The sequence below is a fragment of the Pithys albifrons genome, chromosome Z, assembly GCF_047495875.1.
Source record: "Pithys albifrons albifrons isolate INPA30051 chromosome Z, PitAlb_v1, whole genome shotgun sequence".
In the NCBI taxonomy this organism is placed as follows: domain Eukaryota; kingdom Metazoa; phylum Chordata; class Aves; order Passeriformes; family Thamnophilidae; genus Pithys; species Pithys albifrons.
Genome location: NC_092497.1, coordinates 77,540,511 through 77,560,327, shown reverse-complemented (window position 1 = coordinate 77,560,327; position 19,817 = coordinate 77,540,511).

Sequence of the window (19,817 nt, the reverse complement as noted above, 5' to 3'; positions counted from 1 at the left end):
AGAGCCATAGCAGTTTTTAAGCTACCAGCATTTTCCTTTAAGTATACAGGTCATTGCCTGCATTGTTTCCACATCACCCCCACCCTCTTTTCTTTTCACTCATCACGTTTAATCAATAATAAAGATTCAATCAGATTCTTGTTGATAGAAAGCTCTAAGAAGTCACACTACCATGTAAAACAAGAGTATATCTTACACTATATTAACATGAAGGTATTATAGACACGAAATTTAGTCAGAAAAGACTTTACAAAGAAAAATAAAGACATTTTACCTGGTTTGCTCTAAAAATATCTAAACTGTATTGTCTCTAAACTAATACTGTCAATTTGGTCATTTTGAAACTAAACTTTTAATTGTCTGAGAGGGTTTCACCTTGGCTGAATGCCAAGCATTCACCCAGTCAATGCAGCTCATCCCTTCCCCAGAGGGAAGAGGAAAAGAAAAAAAACCCCTGCAAACTGCAATTTATAGCAAGGCAGGGTAATATACACAGAAAAAAAAAAGAAAAAAACCCCAATACATACACACATAAGAGTAAAAGTTAACAGCAAATTTCTACTTCCCCACAAAGCAGTGATGGGGGATCTTGGGTGGCCACTACTAGAGAGAGAGCAAGCACCTCTTCCACTCTTTCTTTATATCTAGGTTTCCATCATATGGTATGAAATACCCCCTTGGTTAGTTTAAGTCAGCTGGCTTAGTCTGTGTACTCTGCTATATCTACCAGTACAGAAACAGCACTACAGGGCCTACTGGGAGAAACTAAAGTCTGGCCAAACTAAACCCATTACAATGTCCAGTAAAACATAATTGTAAAGATCATGTTTTAAGTTACTCAAATAGTAAGAAAAGGGATTAAGAGAAGAAAAGAAAGAGAGAAGAATCAGAGAAAAATTGCTACCATCAGAGAGTCCTGTGCAAGTCCAGCTTCTATATGGTAGAGGCTGTCTCAAGTGAAAGATGGAGGCCACATGCACTGCTTTTACGTGCACTGCAAAATAATCCAGGCCCCCTATGATCACCCCTCCCAGGTGGGACTTCTGGCCCACTGGCCACACTGGGGCTCTGAGGTAGGGTGAGGGACAGTGCTACCAGTGTGCCCACCAATCTAAGTGTGGATTAGGGGTCCAGGGGCATGGGATGTGGGTGTGCTCTCAGTCTGCCTTTTGGCTGACAGCTGCTCTGGGGCTGTCCCAGGAGGCTGCAGGGGCTGCCATGTGGGACATGGCCTGACCTCACCTCCATGAGGCTCGATCTGACCCTTCCTCCAGACACGCACACACACTTGAATTGGTTCTGACCCAATAATTAATATAATAATCCACTGTCTTACACACAAGCCACTTGAAGAGATTGGAAAGACATTGTGTATGGCCACTGTAAACTTGTTTCTGGTGTTCAAACACCCAACAGATGCGCTTTGTAGGCAATTCTACAGTTCTCGTATACAAGTAATCTAGACTAGGAGATAGGAAAACAGCTGGCTTCCTCCTGGCTTGACTACACATATTTTGCACTGCAAAATAATCCAGGGTACACAGACGGATACTCCCAGGTCTCATTCAGTTGAGATGTAGTCTGGACACAGTGAAATGCTTTTAAGGTTTTCCCATTTGGATGTACTCAATGCTCTGCAAATCTGTTCACACAAACCTTGTGGTAATCTTCTCCAGTATCATTCAGACCTGCTTACTTGATGCTTGAAAGCTTTTCAGCCATGTGTGCACATGTAAAAAGCATGTATTTTCAGGTTGATACTCCAGAGACACTAGAATCCAGTTTTGCCACCAGCATACATCCTTCTTTTCTGTAAGATAACATGTATATCATGTTATACTGATGTTGTACTTTGGGATTATTATGTAAATTCTCTCCCCTGCCACTAACTGCCCATGCCAGCAGTTAACAAAAGAAGCAGTTAACTACTGATCACTTGGATGGGGGCAGGTTTGTCTCTTGTTTTTTGGGGACATCTTTTTTTTCTTAGCTCGGTGGAAGGGAGGAGCGGTGGCTGCCGAGGAGAGAAGTGGCTCTGCTGGCACTGCTGGGGCTTCTGGCTGAGCTGCTGCTTTTCTCCTCGCCGTGGCTGTTTCTCCCGGTTCCTGCATCTGGGATCCCGGCCTCTGTTCCAGCCTGACCACCGCCTGCACTGACCACCGCCTGCACCGTCACAGCCTGCCCGCCCTGGCTGGGGCAGTGGCCCAGGAGAGAGAGGTGTGCAGCTGCTTTTGCAGGACACATGGTGGTTCCCCACGTTCAGCTTTCTTTTTCCTTCATCTGGGACAAGAGACACAGAGTTCATCTGAGAGCTCACCACTCGTCTGTCTCGCTGGAGAGGGACTGGGAACTACTGGGAACTCACTCCGCAGCCAGCCGGACTGTGACATTTGACACTGCTTAAGTATAACTTTCCTCATGGAGGAAAACTGCTGGGTTTTGTTATTGTTTGGGGTTTTTTTTCTTTCTCTTGTGGTGTTGGGGAAGCGGTTTGCACTAGTCTGTTTATATATAGCAGTTAAGAACAGTTATCCTTCTTCTATTAAAATTCCTTTTTTTCTTAAATTTGATAAAGAGTGGCGTGATTATTGTGGAGAAGGCCCCTCCCCCGCTTGTGGGTAAACATTTTGGGTTTTTTCCCCTCAAACCAAGACAACTGAACATAATAAAAAGTCATTAAATCAGGCAAATGGCCTTTATTCCATCCTTTGAGTAATGTTTTGTCCCTTTCTTCCATCCCATCCTCACTACTGAGACACATTAATTAGACAATTAAAACTATTAAAAACTATACTAATACAGAATTAAGTGCCAATTTGCCACTTGTTTTCTGATCCTTTTAATTTAGAGATGTGTGGTCAATTCACATCTCTTACCCTGAGTCTTAAGCAATACAGAAGCACCATAAAAATTTGAATCTTTCTGCACTGATGGGAACAGGTATGTAATGAAAATCTGAAATTATTCAGGCCTGCATGAGAAATGTCTGACTTGCTGTATTTACTGAAAACTGTTTATCACAGAAATATGATGATTTTTAAGTCAAGGACATAGGAAGAATTTAATTTCTTATATGTAGCTGTTAGTAACAGGTTCTGGATTACATTCACAAATAATTGCAAACACTTACTTGTTTAGATATAGTGTCTTCAACAAGCTTGTGCAACAATTTTGAAATTACGTTCCCAATAACAAAATAATTAGTTTAACATATGCAAATTACCTACATTAGCACTGTATTTTTAAAAATGCCTGTATAATTAATCACATTAGTTCTTATTTTCCTCTCTCTCTCATTCTTTTTGATCAGCTGAGGTGAACCCAAGCTGTTAGTTTTACATAGTTCAGAGCAGAAGAATGAAACTGGTTTCCACACTCAGGATAAAAGAGGTGGTATAGAAAGGAAGACTTCTCATCAGCTAATGTGGTTGCCTACTCCTGCTTGTTCCTAGAGCCTGCTGGTGTGAACACTGTTGTAGAAGGATGCAGAAGAAAGGAACAGCTGTCTACAGAAGCTAAATTACACCTTGTTTGTATGTATGGGAGAGTCCAGTTTGAAACTCTGAAATATTTCTGGCTGTTTGGTACACATTAGCTAAACATTAGATAAGAGCATTCCTGTCTTTTTAACATTAGGACTGTTTTGACTTTACTAAAAATTGTAGGGTTACATTTCTCTGATATTTCTTGATTTAGAGGAAAATAGTGCTTCTGTCTCATGTGCTTATAGGAGCGGTTTTCAAATGTACAAGAAAGCTCAGAATTGCCTCTACAGAGAAGGATGGACAGCCCTGAAGCAGGACGAAGACATTAAATAACTAGGATTTTCTTAACAGGATAGTAGAGAAATTCGTAACAGGATCATACAGAAAATTATGTTGGAAGGGACCTCTGAAGGTCACATAGACTAATTAACTGCTCAAAGCAGAGCTAATTTCATAGTTACGGCAGGGCTGCTCAGGGACTTATCCAGGTTTGTAAGTCTCTGAAGAGGGAAATTCTGCACTTTCTGGGCAGCTTATTCCAGAGTCTTATCCCTTTACCAGGAGAAAGCTGTTGTTTACATTGAGCCAGAATTTTCACTGCTGTCTCCTGTCCTATGCTGTACACCCCTGAGAAGTGTTTGGATGCTTAAACAATAGCCCATGCATTCACATTGCAGAAAACTGCTTACAACCACAAATTAAGATGCCACATAATGAAAACAAAGCATATAGAGATGGCAAAAAAGATCATACTTGTGAAGGAAAAAAACAGGTGCCCTGTAAATAATGTTGAATTCACCTCATCTGCCAAAAATGACTCTCCATAAGATATTTGTTTCTCTATATTTTGCATTTCCATTATGAACAGCTAAAGTAAATTGTCAAGAAGCTGGTTACAATGCCATAGATATACACTGGCATAAATAATTTGAAAACTCATAGCAGGCTTTATCTAGATAAATAGGTATCTTGTAGCAAGTTTAAAGTCTCTGGTGAAACAAGAGACTTTAACCACAACATTCTTTTTTTTTGGTCATTCAGTACCCCCTCCCTTTTTACAGTAAAATTGATTCCATGACACAATCATACCCACAAGCACCATACTTGAAAGCATCAAGAGTGTGTCCAAGAGGTCTGTCATTTGTCAAGCATCAGGTGCCACTTAGTGTGCTGCCAGGTGTCTTTCATACACAGACAGTCCCATCAATATCAATCTAAACCTTTGTTACATTTCTTTATGTTTAGCTAAACAAAGAGTCATTTGTCAAGAAGTGATGCTAGTTCACACAGTTGCCAACCCCAAACTGCTCCAGTATGCAAGTATGCATGTGTTATAGTTTCAGAATTTTCACAGAATTATTTTTCTCCCTTACCAACACAGAGGTTTGGGAGCTAATGCCCAACACCCCACTACCTGCTCCTAGAACTATGGGAAATAAATAGATGGTTTCATTACAAGGAAATGGATTAAACAAGGGTTATTAATATAAGGGGACGCATGCATAGAATCATAGAATCATAGAATCAATTGGGTTGGAAAAGACCTCCAAGATCATGAAGTCCAACCCTTGGTCCAACTCTAGTCCATTTACTAGATCATGGCACCCAGCGCCACGTCCAATCTGCGTTTAAAAATCTCCAGGGATGGTGAATCCACCCCCTCTCTGGGCAGCCCATTCCAATGCCTGATTACTCTCTACGTAAAGAATTTTTTTCTGATATCCAATTTCCCCTGGCAGAGCTTAAGCCCGTGCCCCCTTGTCCTATTGCTGAGTGCCTGGGAGAAGAGACCAGCCCCCACCTGGCTAGAACTTCCCTTCAGGTAGTTATAGACAGTGATGAGGTCACCTCTGAGCCTCCTCTTCTCCAGGCTAAACAACCCCAGCTCCCTCAGCCTCTCCCCATAGGACTTGTGCTCCAGTCCCTTCACCAGCCTTGTTGCCCTTCTCTGGACCCGCTCCAGCCCCTCAATATCCTTTCTGAACTGAGGGGCCCAGAACTGAACACAGTACTCAAGGTGTTAAGGTTTGGGGGTTTTCCTACTAATCTATAGGCTTATCATGGAGTTGTAAGGTACCTGGACGTGTCTGGACAAGTACCAGGGACCATGCGACCAGGGGTAGGGAATTACGAAATAAATGTAAATAAGGCAACCCCGCCCTCTCCCCCCTCCCCCCCCCTCCCCTCATCCCCTCCCCCCCCTCCTCCCCTCCCCCCCCTCCCCCCCTCTCCCCTCCTCCCCTCCCCCCTCCCCTTCCCTCCCCGCCCCCTCCCCTCCCCCCTCCCCCCCCTCCCGCCATGTGGTCAGCCGTGGGGCTGCCACCTTGGCCAGGGCCCCACCTCCCAACACAACTTAACCAATCAGAGAGGAGGGAATGCTCCTTTTGTTACGTAGACGGGGTGGGCCTTTAGAAGCTTTAAAAGAGGGAAATTTGATTTCAGAGGTTTGATTTTGGGACCTGTGTGGCCAGAGCACCCAACACGTGTTGTAAGTACATTTTACTACTTCTTATTTTTCTTTGTTTCACGGACTCTGTTGTTTTTCTAAATTCAATAAAAACAGAAAATTTTCTCACAGAACCAGATACCAAAAGGATGGCCAACACCTTTACATTCCAACTTCTTGGCTGGGGAAGACTGGGGAAGATGGGGTGAGGGGAAGAGAGGTTTTCTTCTGGGTTTTTGCCACACTTTCTCCACTCCGACTGGAATGTGAGGTGAGTCACTGTTAGCTGGGCTGGTGACAGCACTTGGAGGGAGTGCTCCAACTCTGTATGCCCTGTGCTGCCTGTCATAGAGAGAGAGAGAGCATTCACTGATACCTTTATTTGCTACAGACTCCTAGAGGGCCAACATTTTCTGCAGGGAGTTGCTAACCCCCACCCTCCCCAATGCCTTTGGACAAGAGAAGGAACTCTACACAGCCAACAGGAAAGGTTCCATCCTGTCCCTTGTGACTGCCATTTTCCCATATGAGGTTTTTTTTTTTTTTTTGGAAACAGCCTTGGCAGAGTACAGGAGTGACTTTTGTGGCCACTACCTCCCAAGGCGTGGCATCACACGCTGCTGTTCCTAAATATATCTGCACCGAAAGACCTAATTCGTTTGAAGGTTTTGGTTACAGTGTTGCTGCTTTTTCTGTTCTGGTTTTGGTTATATATATTTGTAGTTAAGAACTGTTTTCCTTTTCTGTACATTTTCTGATTAAAGTCTCTTAATTTCAAAGGTTGAGGCGGTTTTTGGGATGAGGCTTCCCTCCTCAGACAGACATCTTATCTTTCTTTTAAGCTGAGACAGTGTGAATGCCTGCTCATCTGCAGCAGTTCTAACACTATTCACCAACTTACTGCTGTGCAAATACTGTGTATGAGATGGTGAGAAGGGGAGCACAACATTCAAAGACAAAGAGCAATAGCTTCAGCCCTACTAGTGACAAACATGTAGCTGCAACCTAAATCCCCAGCTGGCATTCCTTCTTCCCACACAAGATGCATGTTGATGTTGCTGCCTGGACAATCCATATTTACTTGTGTCCTCTGATTAATGAGTTGTATACACAAGAAAGAAAGATTTATTTTCTACCTACCTCATTAAAAATTGTAACATTGGATTCTCTGGAACAACAGGTAAAAAAACTTCAAGGATCACCTTCCTCAACTGTGCTACAGTACACAAAAGCAACCCCTTAAACCCCACAATATTCAGATACTATCCTGTTGAAAAGACTGATGATTTCTGAAAGTAGTTAAGATTTCTTTTGGAGGTTATTTCTAAACACCTCCTATCATCAGGAACTTATAAATTATTTTGCTTTCTTAATGAAAGCAAATCCACTCCAGATCAAAAATTAATAAGAAAATTTTACCTCAATACTTTTCAAACAATTTTCTTTCTGCAATATCTTTGCTGGTGGCTTGTTTAGCTTATTCCAGATTCACTTGAGTCAATAAAAACTCAAGTTTGAGGCAACTTTCCTATATTTTTCAATATTGATTTAATTTCCAGAGGGCATTATTTATTTATCTGTTATTCATCCCAATGATCTCATGATTATATACTTTTTTTAATCCTTGTAGAATAGAGGTAAACTTTCACAAAAAAAAAAAAGCAAAACTGTAACTCTGTTTAGACAGGAACACGTTTTCCACAGTGAAACATTTGAATGAAAATTCTTCACATTTGTGTAACATGATAGATTCCTTTGTAACCATCTGTGTTACAGGATCTGCAGGGTGTAGAAAACAGTAATCAACTCTGTATCATGAGATGTGTTCTCAGATTAGAAATTCGTATGTTGGATCTGAAACAGTATGGTGAAGCCTTGTCAATCATTGCTCTGTACATTCTGAAAAGATAAATTCATGCAAGACTGACAAGAAAAGGCATTATAGAACTAACCAGTTACCTGTGAGATATTAATGTGAATTTTGATTTTAAAAGAATACAGTACATGGAAATATTCAAGATGTTAAAGGGCACAGGTGAGCTACAGAAAAGAACAGAAAGAACTGTTCTTCAATTATAAGAGGCTGAGGTGATCATTAATTATCTGCTTTCTGGAATTGAACTTAAATGTTACCCATGCTTCCCCTTAGAGTTAAGAAGGAAGGAAAAGATTTAAAGTGCATGTAATGAGAATCTCTAAGTTAATGAGCTCTCTTAACTCTTACCAAGATTTACAATGTGATTTTTATTCTGCATATTAACTGTATACTAGAAATATGTGTTGTCTGTCTGCTATGCATTGGGTCCAGACTACAGAAGAGTACTCAGGCTGACTGCTCCAATAATGTTATTAACATAAAGAGACTGAAAACAATTATTTTTATACTGTAGATTACAGAATTTCGTATGTGTGCTAGTCTAGTGAAGTCTGGCACAGGAAGCATGGGAAAGATTTACGAATGTTTATCTAAGCACAAGAATGTTCAGTCACAGTAATAGTAACAGGTATTTATATACAAATTTCTATTATTGCATCTACCATTGTAACAGAAAGCTGGGGAAGAAATCAAACCCGATTAAGATCTTTCTAGAAATCAAACAGAAATAGCACACATAAAGCTAAGAACACTTACGTCTAAATTTAACTGAATTGCATAAATCAATACCAAAAAACTAGAGAAAAAATAATGCTTTGCACCAACAGTATGGTAAACATTAGCAAGGGATAGAGTAAAATTGAGTGCCAGTAGTGAGTATTTGCAGTGAAATGTTAGATTATGCATGTAGAGAGAAACATATCAGGAAAAATATCTTCACTTAAAGGGTTATTAAGCATTGGAACAGGCTGCCCCTGAAGTGGTGGAGTCACTGTGGATGGATGTATTTAAGAGATGCACAGGTGTGACACAGAGGGACATGCTTTAATGGCAGACTTGACTGTGGTGGGTTGATGATTAGACTTGATGATCTTAAAGGTTTTTTTTCCAATCGAAACAATTCTATGATTCTATGTCAAAATCCAGTATTTCTATTAAATTTCATTAGGGATTTCTCCTGTGTAAATGTTTGCTCTCAATTTTGGTTTTGAAGGTTTTTGGTTTGTTTAATGTCCCCAGAGAAATATTAAGGAACAGAGGACAGTTATTTTGCAAAAACACTACTACTAAATGGGTATCTCCACCCCTCATTGGCTGGTTCAACGCTGATGAGAAGTGTCTGTTCAGTGTGGCACCACACTGTTTTCCATGAAGACATGTGATGGATGCAATGGAGTGTATAACATTCTGCTAAGTGCATATACACAATTCTTATATTTTGAGGGTTCATCTGCGGAAAGTAATTATTGAAATAGTTGTGAAGTTCTGTGAACAAGTCTTCTATCCATTGTTCTGGTGCAATTTGGTTCCATTTGTTGTATAGTCTCTGATGAGTCTCACAGGCCCATGGGAAAATGAAGTTCCTGCTTTCCGAGTATTTAATGAACTTTTATGGAATTTTCAAAGCAGAGTGGATTAAAAGAACTGTATGAATTATCACTTCATATTGTATTCTATATAGTTGGGTGTTTTAAAATTTTTCTTCCCATGCTAGAGGTGCCAAGTGTCTCAAACTATATTTTCCTTGTCTTGCTCTTTGTGAATTTCTTTTCAGGTTCTGTTGCAGGTCCAGCTGAGTATAAAGTAATTGAAGCTTTTATGCAAACATGGTTTAGATGGTTGCTGGTTTTATGAGGATGGAACAGTTAATGTCTGAGTTTAAGTGCAGCTAGTTGTCCACAGGTTGCAATTTCTTTCCATGTTCATCATCCTACTAGAAACTTACTGGGTAAATATCACTATAAATACTAATTTGTATCCTTAGACCATCACAGCTGAAACCACTAAAATACAAAAATCATTCTACCTAGTTTAGTACCATCTTCAGTATCAGCACAAAACAGAGTAAAGTATAATTTTCATTTTACACAACACATGCATAAGAACCAGCAAACACATCTGAACTGGAAGAAATGTGACTGTAATTAAAGCAAAAAAAAACCCGCAAACAGTCACAAAAACATTACAAAGAAAAAAGTGAATGAACAAATGAAAATAATAAATACAAAGTACAAGTTATGTAAATACTATGGGAAATTGAAACAGAATGAGGTATTATGCTCATAATATGGCTTGAAAATACATTGTAAGATTTGTTAATTAATCCACGACTACTGGGAGAAAAATCACACAAGATTACCTACATAGTATTTTATGTATTATATAGAAATACATTTGCCTTTCTTAAAAGTTACAGAATCACAAACTATTCTGAGTCGGAAGGGACCCACAAGGATCATGGAGTCCAGCTCTTAAGTCAATGGCCCATATAGGGGATTGAACCCATGACCTTGGCATTATTACAACCAAGTTTTAACCTACTGAGCTAATCTCAGGGTATAATAAATTGGTATTTCAGTATTTTATAATTTTCCTCTGCTCTCAGTAGTAAGTTTTTGACAGAACAGTCTTCTTATCTTATTTGAAAGGTGTTAATAAGCTGGGATGACATGCCTTTGTTTTCAAGGGTTGTCACAGTGGGGTTTTCTCCTTCCTGATGTATACTTTTTTGATATTACTCTTTGTGGGAGAGAAAGTTTTAAAGTGATTTACAGAGACATCACATGTGTCTCAAATACTTCTGTACCTCCTTTAAAGCAAAAATTTCTCAGGATGGAAATGATTGCCATGTATTTCCAAAATAAGTAGCTCATCAAGCCTCTCATGTTTCAAAGTCCATACAAAGGAAACAATGAAGAAAAGGTATATTTTGAAGTGTGTATCTACCTTGTCAGCCATAGAGATTTCCCCTACCTATAAGGAAATTATAAATGGGAAAAATGCTATACGTTGTCCAGCAAAGGGCTGAGGACTACTGCTTTTGTGTATGTCTGTGTAAAAGTGAGGAGACAACATACAAGAGTGAGAGAACAAGGGTGTCAATTTCTGCAATAATAGTATGATCCATTCTCTCTTGCTGTGACCAAAATATGTGAAGAAGGATCTCATCTTACATGATTGAAATTTTTGTGTTTTGAAAGAATGTTGGGTTAGTATCTGTTATTCTTTCCTCCAAGCACATTTATTAGACTCTTTCCCCTTCAGTAGTTTCTCATTCCTTTACACATAGTAATACATCATTCACTTATAAAACTTTGTAAGTATACTCATAAAAATGCAGAATTTTATTAATAGGAAGAAAAATGTAATCATGAATTACGACTGAGCTATGAAGAAAAGAATTCATTTTGCCAGAAAAAAACCTTCCCATTAAACCTCTAAAACCTCAATTAACTTTTTGATTGTGCTCAAAGCAAAGATTCAGTTTATTTTAAACATTTTTTTACTTTACTTTTTACATATATTTAAATTCTAAGCAGACTCATTGTAAGCCAGGTTCTAGAAATTAAATACATTGATCAGAATCCACTCATTGCTAGCAGAGGGTAGACACCTGTGATGGATCTTGAGTTTCAGTTCAGTAGTAATTGGAGAATCCCTTTAAAGCCGAACTTTATTCATCACTTTCTGATGCATGCAAAGATTAATTTTAAAGGCAACTTTTAATGTAGATCACCAACATTTGACACTAAATGCTGTTTCACTTAAATTGTTAAAAGACAAGTGTTTGGGTCCTGTAGACATGTGTCTCGGTTTGAGGGGAAAAACCAAAATGTTTTACCCACAAGCAGGGGAGGGGCCTCCTCCACAATAATCACACCACTCTTTATCAAATTTAAGAAAAGGAATTTTAATACAAGAAGGATAACTGCTATATATATATATATATGTAAACAGACTAGTACAACCCACTTCCCCAACACCACAAGAGAAAAAAAAAAAACAAAACAACAACAAAACCCAGCAGGTTTTCCTCCGGGAGAAAAGGTTATACTTAAGTGTCCTTGTCACAGCCCGGCTGGCTGCAGAGTGAGTTTCAGTCCCTCTCCAGCGAAACAGACGAGCAGTGGGCTTTCAGATGGACTCAGTCTCTTCCCCCTGTGTTCCCTGTCCAAGAAGCAGAAAGGTACGAGCAACCAGCAGCAAATCCAAGGCAGGCAGCAGCACGGCACGAAAAGGTGGTCCGAAGTAGGCAGCGGCAAGACAGCCAGGGAAAAACCCCAGCAGTAACCAGCAGGGCAGCCTGCCTCCTTGGAGCCCCCACTCCCCCGTTCCGCCGAGCCAAGACTGAGGAGAATATCCAAAAAAAAAACCCAAAAGAGACAAACCTGCCCCCACCCCAGCGATCACAGTTAACTGCTTCTTTTGTTAACCGCTGGCCTGGGCAGTTAAGTGGCAGGGGAGAGAATTTACATAATAATCCCAAACTACAACATTATCCACCCCTAAATTCTCTTCCATGCCGATACTCTACATTAAACTTAAATTTTCTTTCAAATAATTAAGTGTTTACAAATACAGTAATATGAGTCGTTTACCCAGAGATAAGTTCCCCTTGAGGTACACATCGTGTCTCTCCATCTTCCTGCATCACCCACCAGGTGGAACCAGATCCTTGAGCAAAGACAACCCCACGAATGGGTTTGCCTTTGCCTGAGGCAGGGTTGATCCAGACTGTTTTCCCTAGCATACCTCTCAGGTGTATTACAGGGACTTTGTCTCCATCTACAGTGTGAAGGGGTTCTGATTGGGCAGGGCCGGCTCGATTGACAGAGCCTCTAGTGTTGACTAGCCATGTAGCCTTTGCTAAGTGTTGATCCCAGTGTTTGAAAGTCCCTCCACCCAACGCCTTCAAAGTGGTTTTCAACAGTCCATTACACCGCTCAACTTTCCCGGCAGCTGGTGCATGGTAGGGGATATGATACACCCACTCAATGCCATGTTCTCTCGCCCAGGTAGCAACTAAGCTGTTTTTGAAATGAGTTCCATTATCTGACTCAATTCGTTCTGGGGTGCCATGTCGCCACAGCACTTGTTTTTCCAGGCCTAGGATGGTGTTCCGAGCAGTGGCGTGAGGCACTGGGTGTGTCTCCAGCCACCCTGTGGTTGTTTCCACCATGGTGAGCACATAGCGCTTGCCTTGGCGGGTCTGTGGCAGTGTGATGTAGTCAACCTGCCAGGCCTCCCCGTACTTATACTTATCCCAGCGTCCACCATACCACAGGGGCTTCACTCTCTTAGCCTGCTTAATGGCAGCACATGTCTCGCAGTCGTGGATAACCTGAGAGATAATGTCCATGGTTAAATCCACCCCTCGGTCTCGTGCCCATTTATAAGTGGCATCTCTGCCCTGATGGCCCGAGGCATCATGGGCCCATCGAGCCAAGAACAGCTCTCCCTTGTGCTGCCAGTCCAGATCTGTCTGTGATACTTTCACTTGCGCAGCTCGGTCTGCCTGTTGGTTGTTGAGATGTTCCTCATTGGCCCGATTTTTGGGCACGTGTGCGTCTACGTGGCGGACTCTCACAATCAGCTTCTCTACTCGGGTGGCAATATCTTGCCATATATCGGCAGCCCAGATGGGTTTCCCTCTGCGTTTCCAATTGGTTTTCTTCCATCGGTCTAACCATCCCCAGAGAGCATTGGCCACCATCCATGAGTCGGTGTAGAGGTAAAGCTTTGGCCATTTCTCTCGTTCAGCAATGTCCAGGGCCAACTGCACGGCTTTAAGCTCTGCAAACTGACTCGACCCACCTTCTCCTTCAGTAGCTTCTGCAACTTGTCGTGTGGGACTCCATACAGCTGCTTTCCATTTGCGATTAGTCCCTACAATGCGACAGGAGCCATCGGTGAAGAGGGCGTAGCGTATTTCCTCTTTTGGCAATTGATTGTATGGTGGAGCTTCTTCCGCACGTGTCACCTGCTCTTCCTCTTCATCTGCTAGATCAAAATTTTCACCTTCAGGCCAGTTTGTGATGATTTCCAGGATCCCAGGGCGATTTGATTTTCCTATACGGGCGCGCTGCGTAATCAGGGCAATCCACTTGCTCCAGGTAGCATCAGTGGCGTGATGTGTAGAGGCAGCCTGTCCTGACAACATCCACTTCAGCACTGGTAGTCGAGGTGCCAGAAACAGCTGTGCTTCTGTGCCAATCACCTCTGAGGCGGCTTGAACTCCTTCATAGGCGGCTAGGATCTCTTTCTCTGTGGGGGTATAGTTGGCTTCAGATCCTCTGTAGCCTCGGCTCCAGAATCCAAGTGGTCGGCCTTGAGTCTCACCAGGCACCTTCTGCCAAAGGCTCCAAGACAGGCCATTATTCCCGGCGGCGGAGTAGAGCATGTTCTGTATGTCTGGTCCTGTCCTGACTGGTCCAAGGGCTACAGCCTGAGCAATCTCATGCTTAATCTGGTCAAAGGCTTGTTGCTGCTCAGGGCCCCAGTGGAAATCATTCTTCTTACGGGTTACCAAGTAGAGAGGGCTTACGATCTGACTGTATGCTGGGATATGCATCCTCCAGAACCCTATGGCACCCAGGAAGGCTTGTGTTTCCTTTTTGCTGGTAGGTGGAGACATTGCTGTGATCTTATTGATGACTTCTGTTGGAATCTGACGGCGTCCATCCTGCCACTTCACTCCCAGGAACTGGATCTCTTGGGCTGGTCCCTTAACCTTACTCCGTTTGATGGCAAAGCCAGCTCCCAAAAGGATCTGGATGATTTTCTCTCCTTTCTGAAAAACCTCTTCTGCTGTGTCCCCCCACACAATGATGTCATCAATGTATTGCAGGTGTTCTGGAGCCTCACCCTTCTCCAGTGCAGTCTGGATCAGTCCATGACAGATGGTGGGACTGTGTTTCCACCCCTGGGGTAGTCGGTTCCAGGTGTACTGCACGCCCCTCCAGGTGAAAGCAAACTGTGGCCTGCACTCTGGTGCCAGAGGAATGGAGAAGAACGCATTAGCAATGTCAATAGTGGCATACCACTTTGCTGCCCTGGACTCCAGTTCATACTGGAGCTCCAGCATGTCCGGCACAGCGGCACTCAGCGGTGGGGTAACTTCATTCAAGCCACGATAGTCCACAGTCAATCTCCATTCTCCATCAGACTTATGCACAGGCCAGATGGGGCTGTTGAAGGGTGAGTGGGTTTTGCTGACCACCCCTTGGCTCTCCAGTTCACGGATCATCTTATGGATGGGGATCACAGCATCACGGTTCGTTCGGTATTGCCGACGGTGCACTGTCGTGGTGGCAATTGGCACTTGCTGTTCCTCAACTTTCAACAGTCCAACAGCAGAAGGACTTTCTGAGAGACCTGGCAATGAGTTCAATTGTTCAATCCCTTCTGTCTGTACAGTGGCTATTCCAAAAGCCCATCTATGCCCCTTTGGGTCCTTAAAATATCCATTCCTGAGGTAGTCAATGCCCAGGATACATGGGGCGGCTGGACCAGTCACAATGGGGTGTTTCTGCCAATCTCTCCCTGTCAAGCTCACTTCAGCTTCTAGCACAGTCAACTCTTGAGATCCCCCTGTCACCCCAGAAATAGAAATAGTTTCTGAGCCCACATGTCCTGATGGCATTAATGTGCATTGGGCGCCAGTATCAACCAAAGCCTTATACTTTTGTGGGTCTGATGTACCAGGCCATCGAATCCACACAGTCCAATAGACACGGTTGTCCCGTGCCTCTACCTGGCTAGAGGCAGGGCCCCTCTAACACTGATCCTGGTCATAGCAGTCAGAACCTTTTCTCGATGAGTACACCTGGGAGGTGCCCTCCTGTGGGTCAGATTCTTGCCCGTGGGAAACTGGGACTGCGCTTACTCTCACTGACCTTCTTCCATTCTCCTTCAGTTCTTGTACTCGGGCTGCAAGGGCACGGGTGGGTTTCCCATCCCACCGTCCCATGTCTTCTCCATGTTTGGCCAGGAAGTACCACATCTCAGTTCGTGAGGTCTGTCCACTTCCTCTGGCTGGGGGGCGTCTGGCTCTGACTTCAGAGGTTCTCATTCGCACTGGTGCCACTTGGAGACTTTCCCTAATTTCCTCTCTGATCGCTTTTACCTCTGCAGGCAGCGTCTTGAGACTCTCAACCAATGTCTCTACAGCAGAAATACGGGCCGGCATTGGGCTGTGGGTCATGCCTTCATATATCCGGAGCTTATTTGCTACAGCGCCCACTGTTTCATGGTTCTCTTCCCTATACATGGATGCCAGGAAATCGGTGTATTCAGCTGGCCCCGAGCGTGAAAGGTTCCACCACATATGTGGTGTGCATCTGACCTTGTCAGGGTCATTATTGGCTTGCCCACCTCTTCCAAAAAGCACGTCCATCATTGCCATCTCCCTCAGACGTAAAATTCCTTCTTCCATCGTCTTCCAAGTCTTCCTAATATGATGTTCCTGCAGGATTTCTCTATAAACAAACTTCTCTCTTACACTCGTTAGAAGTCGTGCCCAGAGTGAAAGGGGCTTTGATTCCCTCACGAACACCTGTTCAATAGCCACGTCCTGGGCCAGAGCCCCCAAAAACCTGGCTTCAGCACCATCCAGTTGTAAGGTTTCACCCATAAGGTCCCAAACTCGGATCAACCAAGTCAGGATGGGCTCACCCGGGTGTCGAGCAATGTCTTTCCGCAAACTACGGAGATTATCAAATGACAATGACTCAGTGATGATCTCAGGCTCTGGGTCTGCTTGCTGTGGAGGTGCAGCAGCCCCCTCATCGTCTGCTGGATGGTCTAATTTGGTCTTATATTTCCTTTTCTGAATAGGGGCAACTTCCATAGGCTTGGCCTGTCCTCCTGGTTTAGCCTCATCCTTTTCTCCCTTCACTGTGGCATCAGGGGTTTTATTCTCTCGCTTTTCCCCCTTCACTGGGCTAGGTTTCTGAATGCATTCTGGAAAAACCCTGGCCCTACCTTCAAACATTCTGTAAGCTGCAGGGATACAACCCTGCAGAAAAACCATAAAGAGCAAGATATCTCTGGCATCCAGGGAGAATTTAAACATCTCAAAAGCTGTTGTAGCAGACTTGAATGGGGAATGGACAAAGGGTTGGGAGAAGAGATTCCCCTTTGTTCCTTCCCAAGGGTCCGTACTATTATCACTGAATCCCCAGAGGTAGCAGCTTAGGTTGCGGCAGGAAAACAGTCTGGAGAACACCACCCACATGACATCCAAAGGCATCGAATTCATGGCACCATAAATCCAGAGTAAGAACTCAATAATAATTGCGGCTATTTGAGTTTTGCTCATTGATTTGTTGATAAGACTTAAACCTGCCGCTCCTTTTGGCATGAATTTGTACCAACAAAAAGCCAATATATTATACAGGATGGTCCTGATGAACCCTAAGCTCAAGACCCACATGGTGCCACAAAATAGCAGTTATCCTTCTTTGTTTACAAGCCCCACACGTTGGGCGCCAAGAAATGTCTCGGTTTGAGGGGAAAAACCAAAATGTTTTACCCACAAGCAGGGGAGGGGCCTCCTCCTCAATAATCACACCACTCTTTATCAAATTTAAGAAAAGGAATTTTAATACAAGAAGGATAACTGCTATATATATATATATATGTAAACAGACTAGTACAACCCACTTCCCCAACACCACAAGAGAAAAAAAAAAAACAAAACAACAACAAAACCCAGCAGGTTTTCCTCCGGGAGAAAAGGTTATACTTAAGTGTCCTTGTCACAGCTCGGCTGGCTGCAGAGTGAGTTTCAGTCCCTCTCCAGCGAAACAGACGAGCAGTGGGCTTTCAGATGGACTCAGTCTCTTCCCCCTGTGTTCCCTGTCCAAGAAGCAGAAAGGTACGAGCAACCAGCAGCAAATCCAAGGCAGGCAGCAGCACGGCAGGAAAAGGTGGTCCGAAGTAGGCAGCAGCAAGACAGCCAGGGAAAACCCCAGCAGTAACCAGCAGGGCAGCCTGCCTCCTTGGAGCCCCCACTCCCCCGTTCCGCCGAGCCAAGACTGAGGAGAATATCCAAAAAAAAAAACCAAAAGAGACAAACCTGCCCCCACCCCAGCGATCACAGTTAACTGCTTCTTTTGTTAACCGCTGGCCTGGGCAGTTAAGTGGCAGGGGAGAGAATTTACATAATAATCCCAAACTACAACAACATGACATTACATAAATGTTGCAACTATGCCATTCAGTAAACACGCTAGATGGAGGCTCTGTTCCCTCAATTTTAAATAACTTCTGCATCAGCTTTATAAAAGCTTGCTTGGAGTAGAAAAATTTACCAGGGAGCCAATTAAAGCAATCCTTTAATAGAAAAATTAAGATCCCTTACTTAATCCCTTAAAGCAAATTTAAACAACAGGCTGACTGATCCCAGCATTTAAAGATGTGGATTGAAAATCAGGCATGGAGCAGGATGTTATTCCTTCTTCATATTCACATCAAGCAAAGATTTTCCCACTTGGATTATGATGGTTCTTTATTCTATCATCAAGTCAATAGAGCTTTGTTTCTTCAGAACTTAAGGCTGATTCCTCATAGGCTAGGAGGATGCTGGAAAAGAAAATTTTTCTGGAACTGGGGGGAACATAGTTCCTACCCAAAACATTTCAACAACCCTCAAAGCCTGTGGGAGATTTCAGCCATTCTGGTCCCAGGGAAACTATCTAGCACTTAGATCATTCCAAGATTCTAGGATGTCCTTGAAAAAAAAACCCCAAAACCCCCCAACACAACAAAAAACCCCAAACACACACAAACAAACAAAACCCAGAAACAAAACATTGGTAAGTTAGAAGACATTTTTTAGAATATTATTAATTAGGCTAAGTTGCATTTTGAGTTCACCAATGATGGTTTCCAATCTAATTCTTTATGACTCTTAAGGTACAGCAATCCAAATGAAGAGTGTTTTGTGTGTTGTCAAGCATTAAAGCTTCTTGTCTTCTGTTGTTGTATTAAAATAAGTAATATTGTGTCATGCTGTAATATACATGCCAAGTTCTAAATGGAAGGTTTTCCAGTCTAATGGAACCAGAAAGTCAGGAGCACCAATGACAGTTCAGTAAGACTGTGTACAGAACTTGTAACTTTGTTTTTTTCAGCAGGGATTTTTGAATTTTTTGTTTCCCTGTTACATAGGTAACAGGAAGGGCACAATTTTAAAGGAATCCTTCTGAGGGAACAACTTCATTCCAAGAAATACTGCTGTCCCTCTTCCATAAAGAAAAAAATAATTAGCACAAAATGTAGTACTTAGTTTTCCTTTTGTCAGCATCTGAGGGCCTCTATTTCCCACAAGCACTTTGTGTAGTCACATGAAATGCTAATTAGCTGTCAGATAACTGCACACTCTTGGCCTTCTCTGTACAGACATGACCACCTACACTTCCTCAGGTAACCTGAATGGACACGAGAGCTCCAAGGCTCAGGCAATCCACAGATTCACACAATCTGGCTGAAGCAGAAGGTCACATCCAAGGCTGCAAGGGTTACACTGTTTAGCACTGACAGGCCTGCAGGGAGTCCAGCAGGAGCTGTTAGCAATTCAGAAGAAAGGACTAATGGCCTTGAAGGGCAGTTAATTTCAAATGCTTCTTATTCAAGTGATCAGTCTCCCATGCCTCAGAGACCATAGTACCTTTGATGGGCACAGGAATGGGAATGCATGACCATGCCTTTTTCGTTCAAGACATGAAAATGCCTTCTCCTTCTGTGGATAATTTCCAGTATCCACAGAGAACTTTGGAAGAGTGGTTCTCTCTTGAAAGCATTGATAGTGCTTGAGGATCCTGTCTTTGAGGGTTGTCCAAGCTAATGGATTTCCTGTATTTTGCAGGAGAAATATCTACAACCACTTGGACACAGTCCACGACTAACATTTTCCCAGTTACAGTTTCCTTTTTAAATTGCTCTGCACGCCCCTGTGGTAGACTTTGTCAGCTGGGGTGGCAACAGCAGTTACCTGCAGGGCACATTA